Below are 6,660 nucleotides of genomic sequence, written 5' to 3'. Positions count from 1 at the left end.
CCTTTATGTAATGTTTTTAATGCCTTTCATTTACATCAGTCACAACCTCATTTTAGAAGTCCACCGCCACCAATTATTAATACAAGAGATGTCGTTTTTTTCTTATTCTGTTTGTTACTTTTAAGTTAAATGATCCAAATAATTGAATTGAAGCTGCAGAAATGGTTTGAAATCAAACCAAATAAAACATGAACATATTTATTTGGATTTCATTATACAGACACACTCAGAGACTCTTTATTAAAACCATATGGAGGAAATGCTTCTCTCAAAACAAACGCCATCAGTTTGGAGCTTTTGGCAGAGGGAACGGTGTGATGCTTTATTGTAAAGAAAGAAAGAAAGAAAAGAACCAACTCTGGTATGTCAGTAACAGTAAACAAGGGTGGGTTAGATTTTCATCAAACATAAAAAAAAATCATCTGGCAATGGCTGTTGAGTCAAACCTGAGTTCAATTAAAGTGCAGATAAAAGGATTTAACCCCTTAAACTTTATAATAAGACCAAGTTATTCCAGATTTCTGTTTGCAGGAGAAGCTTTTAGATCTAAATACAAAAGATATGCATTCGGTATATTACGTACTGTATATACTCGTAAGTGAGCTTTGTTGTGAAATGCTTAAAGAGTTTGTTTGCAGCAATTGGTTCTCAAACTCATTTTTTCTTGGCATGTGTGTAATTAAACTATGCTTGGCAAATAGCAAATACCAAAACATGTCAAATGGGAAAATAAATGTACATTTGATAAGGACATTGGGAATATTCTCATTCTTTTTAGAAGAAAAACTTACCGCAAAATATCATTGATTTATTGGATTAAGACAGGCGGAATATTTAACATTTTTGAATAAAATCCCCGAGAGCCCACTGCCTCTGCTAAGACATTTTACACTTATCCATGTGTTGTTTTCGTCAATCGAGCCTTGGAAAGTTGTTTCGTTTGAAATAATTTGTGAAGTGCATGCATGAAGAAAGCCAAGAGATGTTAATCTTCCAGCCATTCAGTTCAAAAGACTAGACTAAATGCAAGAAAGTTTTTTTCTAGTGTAATACAGTTTTTTTTTTTTTTATTACGGATTATATAATCAACATAATTTTATATAAAAAAGCTGAATTGCAAAATGCACATAATGGTTTGTCTTCATGCTTTAATCACAGTACACAAACTTTCACAGAGTTCACGCATACTATGTTTGTTGCCTATTAACTGTTCGTTTATAATTTTTATGAAGGGTTTTCTTAGCTTAAGGAGTTTTGTTCAAAAGGGTTTAAAGGCAGAAATGCAAAGCTTGATTTTGCTATAAACTGACTTGTCTCTTAATCAGCACAAATTGACAATTTACTTGATCCACAAAGAATATTAAAGGGATAGTTCACTCCAAAATTAAAATTTTGTCATCATTTACTCACCATCATGTTGTTCCAAACCTGTATGAACACTAAAGAAGATATTTTAAAGAATGTTGGTAACCTGACAGTTGACGGCACCCATTGACTTCCATAACAGGAAAAAAAATGTTATGGAAGTCAATGGGTGCCATCAATTGTCTGGTTATCAACATTCTTTAAAATATCTTTTGTGTTCAACAGAAAGAAACTCGTGCAGGTTTGGAAAAACAAGAGGGTGAGTAAATAATGAAAAAAAAAAATTCATTTGTGGGTGAAAGGAGTCAAACCAAAAATGAAAATTGCTTTACTTACCGTCATGTCGTTCCAAATATGTATGACTTTCTTTATTCTGTGCAAGATAAAGAAGATATTTATAACGACATAAGATTTCTGGGTGGACTATCCTTTTCGTCCGTAGGAGTTATGTTTAATCTGAAGTTTCCTGTTTTGCATACAGCTCGGCCCTGATTTAGCATTTTCCCCTAGAAGCTTAGCGGTGGATTTCTGCTATAGATTAATCAGCAGTTTTTGACTGTTTTGCACTGCTGTTTTGGTTTCTCAGTAATCTTATACATTGAGCTCAAGTACTCAGATTTTTATCTGAAATGGCACTGCATAGCATCTTCCGTAGGGCAATAAACCCCAGCTGTTTCCCTTTTATATACTTTGTTAACATGCCACAACAACATTGCGAGTGGCGGACGTAAAATTAATGCTACATCAGCTCTGCCCTCATTTGGCTGTGACACCTTGCATGTGTTTAAACCCCCTCCTTTACCTCTCCATATGGCTTTTGAAAGGTTTTGGGTGCGTCCACCTCATTGGGTGTTCACCTCGTACAGTGATTGTAATATTATTTTCCACTGGCCTGCCTTGGTGCAGAGGAACCCGCAGCTGTAGTAACAGCCCCTGACCCCCTTCTTAAACGCAGGGGTGACATCTGGACTCTGTTAGCTATACTTGCCAGTCAAGTCCTTTACTTCCCCGAGGGCTCCTCATAGGCAACCGCAGATGAACAACTCAGCATAAAAGCCAAGACCCTCCTCTTCGTCCCACGCCATGTTGCCATTTTCTCTAATTGCGCTTGGAGGATGTCTCGAAGAGGCTGGGACTGCTTATATACTCATTTATATAAACGCCTCCACTGTCTCCATGCAGTCTCATGTGTGGCGTTGTTTACATATATGGTAATTAGATGTAGACATGCCAAGTGTGATGTAGGCCTCTATTCTGCGTGATATTTATGTTACATCACATGAAGGTTTGTTTGTCAATGTAAAAAAAATGGAGTGGAAGGTAATTATATTTATGTCAGTTATTCTGATCCTGGTTATTGTATGGCTAGTAATCAAATGAATACAAATGCATATATCAAAATAAAAAATATTTATAATTGTAAAATAACTATAGGCGTGAAATATTGATTTGATTCAATATTGGACATGTTAGAAGAAAGAAACAATTAGGTTCTGCCAGAAACATTGAACTAGCACAATGTACAAGAACAACAAACAGATAAATAATTTGGCAGTCTATACCAAAAATATTTGTCTGCTGATCGGCCAATCAGAATAGAGTATTACAGAGTCATGCAATAATGTGTGTATAATGAAAACGGACTAAATATGATATATTCATGTTTTATTTGATTTCAAATTATTTCTGCAGATTGAGTAAAATTATTTGGGTCTCATATATATATATATATATATATATATATATATATATATATATATACACAATATATACATAAATAACAATATACTGTATATGAGTAAAAAATGTTAAGGGTCACCCCGGTCATGTAATAAATAATGTAAAAATCTTTTATTGGAAAATTAAACATTGATCAAACTTTGATGATTGCCTTAATCTTTTAACCGAGAAGATAGTGAACGAACTATTTAAAACAAATCACCTGTCAAGTTTATAATATATATTACGTCAGCGTACAAGAGTCAAATTGGACGACAGGGACTCATCTTTAAGATCACTCATTTAACAGTTCATCTATTGCCAAAATTACGAATATTAAATCTGGCAAGAATAGAAAATAATATTTCAATCAGGAATGCCAGAATCAGAATGCGTAGTTTGTGCATAAAAAATGTCCGTCAAAACCAACACGTTGTATGATGTTTACTAACCTGGCAAAGTTTTTCAACTGGATTGGCGTTTGTTCTCTTTAGCATGCAGTGTGAATTATTTCACTCAGTTCCCTGATCATTCCGATTCAATTTCAGCTGGTGAAAAATAAATCTATACTCACGTGCTTTATGTATTACGTTCAAAATGCATGCACTCGTTGGACCTCTGCTTCTCGTAAATACTACGGTGTATTGTGCACGTTATTTTTGACAGACATCGAATGTTGTGATGTTCGAATGATGTGAATTTGAAAACAGATGGATCGTAAGGTTACAATTAATTATTTCTTAGCCGGCAAGTAGGCTATTCAGTGAAGTGATTCATGCCAATAAGTGTGTTACGCCGATGTTTTTAATTCTAATATTTAAACTGACAGCCAGTCTAAGTTTTTGACAGACGTGATAACATGCATAAGGGGTGTATTATGTTTGATTTTTGGGTAATTATAAAATGTATTGGAGACGTTTGAAAAGGGAATAAAATGTATATATATATATATATATATATATATATATATATATATATATATATATATATATATATATATATATATACACACATCTGAGATCATTATGCAGTCATTTTGCCCCCCCCCCCCCTTTTTTGACATGTAACTTGGTATTATAGATATCATAAACTTATAGCTAATATAATTTCTAGTCTGAACTAAGTATATTGTATTGTTGGATAACATGCATGAGACCCATTTGTACATTTATGCAATTTGCAGACACTTTTATCCAAAGTGACTTTGCATTCAAGCACTGCACATTGTATAATGGACATTTTTGTAAATCAGCTGTCAAATTTGTTCAGCTTTCTGCAAAAACAAAGATGGTGAGGCTGTGACTGCAGTTCTAAAGCATTCTGCATAAAACATCATGTCTATTTTGACTATTGTTTCCAAAATCACAAGAAATTATTTAATATGCTTTGTATGGTCACCCTGAAATGAGAACCCTTTATAAGCAATGTGGTTAAACAGGCAAAACAATAAAAATACAGACTGTTTTAAAACAGGCCATTGTATTTTTGTTGCTGAGATTTGACAAGGTTCATGCATTGAGACATTGAACCAGTTACTGAGACGAAATGGCAACTTAACTGGACCACAATAAAGCAGCTTTATTTCACAATAGATAAAAATAAACAAGCACATTTGGACATAAAGAGAATGACTTCCAGACCACAAAGATTACACTGACGCCTCCCTCTGACAAACCCTCAACCGCTGCCTCATTCTGGGACTGAAACCGCAGCCCCCTCCTTAACATGTTTTGCTGTAAGTGTCATCTGGAAAGCGGAGGGACTGTATGTATAAAATGCTTGATTTGCATTTGCCAATGATTTCATTGACTCAAGAGATCTAAACTCATGAACTCTTCTGTGGGACAGTTTTGAGAGAGAAGACTTTCTCCATATGGCATGTTCGTAAGTGATGTTTTATGTTTTCAGATGCAATGCTAATATTCTTTGCTGTTGTGCTCCATGGTTCCTCCTGGGCTTGTATTCAAAGATCCAGAATCATATGGTTGGACTCCCAAGTGAATCTCAGTGCATGACAGTGCCAAGAGTTTTTTGGACTGATGGTGAGCGTCACATGACCTTGATTTAATGGCTCCCTCTGGTGCAATCCTCGCACATTCTCCAGCTTTCCATGCACACATGCCTGAGCTGCTCTGTGCGTTCTACAGAAATGTCTCTAAAGAAAGAATTTTTGCTTTGCCCTACTTAGGATTGCTGAACTTTTGACCCAAATATGCTATGGAAATGCTGTTCTAACACTGTGAGTTGATATGAATGTTGAATTACAAATAACTTTACTAGCTATGTCTGCTTTCAATCAGCATAGGTGTTTTGGAACATACTGGTTTCTAGCAGTGGTGTTATTGTTAATAAAGCTAAAACTAAAACTATTAAAAAATATTGTTTTCTTTAAAATAAAGCTAAAATAACATGTTATACTATATATATATATATATATAAATATATATATATATACTGTATGTATGTATATATATATATATACTGTATGTATGTATATATATATATATATATATATATATATATATATATATATATATATATATATATATATATATATATCAGCAGTGTTATTTAGTATTTTTTATTACTCTATTACTCTATTATTGTTTTTAGTAATCATTTTTAGGTTTTGTTATTATATCTTCTGTTTTCAAGTAATTTTGTAATGTGTTTTTGTCATTTTTATTATTTATAAATATAAATATTTCTGTTTAACTTTAATTTATTGCAGTTTTATTTAGTCATTTTAGTACTTCAACTTAAACCTGTTTATTTCAGTTAATTCAGTTTTTTTTTTTTTTTTTTAAGTCTTTCAAATTTTAGTTTACCATAACAGTTTGGCTGATTACATTCACATAAATGCATATTATAATACATTTACTGTAAAAAAAAATATAGTTGGTTTAACTTAAAAAAAGTAAGTTACCTGGTTGCCTTAAAATTTTGAGTTCATTGAAATTAAGAATTTGAGTTAATACTGTACATTGGAGATTGGTTACACTCCAAATATTATGTTATCTGAAACCACATTAATTATATAAGTTGATTTGTCAAAGGTGTGATAAATCATGAAAATAATTGTTTACAGTGTTTGAAATAAAATAACATGCAAATAACAAATAGGCCTAGTATTCTGCTGCATTCTGATGAAATTTTTTTGCAAGCAATATATCACAGATATTTCATTAAAAAAACTCTACTGTAACTTAGGGAAGTTTTTGCAATTTATTATTATGATATATTTGAATGTCCGTCAATGTAGAAAGATGCTTTTTGCTGCATGTGGTGCTCACTGCAGAGACCTAGTCCAGCTTCACCTAATTAGGTTCAAGTTTAGGGATAGGGATATGGGCAGGGCTAGGGTGTGGCTGGACCTTCAAGCTCCACCCATTACATTCAGAGAGGGCGTGGCTGGATGTCCAGTTCCACCCATTGGCTCTGCAGTGAGCAGCTTTTGCTGACAGTCAGATGCTGTAGTTACAACATCTAGCATGCTGCAGGGGTTAACTGGACCATGCAAACCATTGCAATGATCTCCAAAATGTGTGAATGAGCAAATATGACAGCAAGCAGGTT

Source organism: Scardinius erythrophthalmus (assembly GCF_964197995.2).
Source record: "Scardinius erythrophthalmus genome assembly, chromosome: 11".
NCBI lineage: Eukaryota > Metazoa > Chordata > Actinopteri > Cypriniformes > Leuciscidae > Scardinius > Scardinius erythrophthalmus.
The sequence above is the reverse complement of the archived record's forward strand: the minus strand, read 5'-3'. Positions refer to the sequence as shown.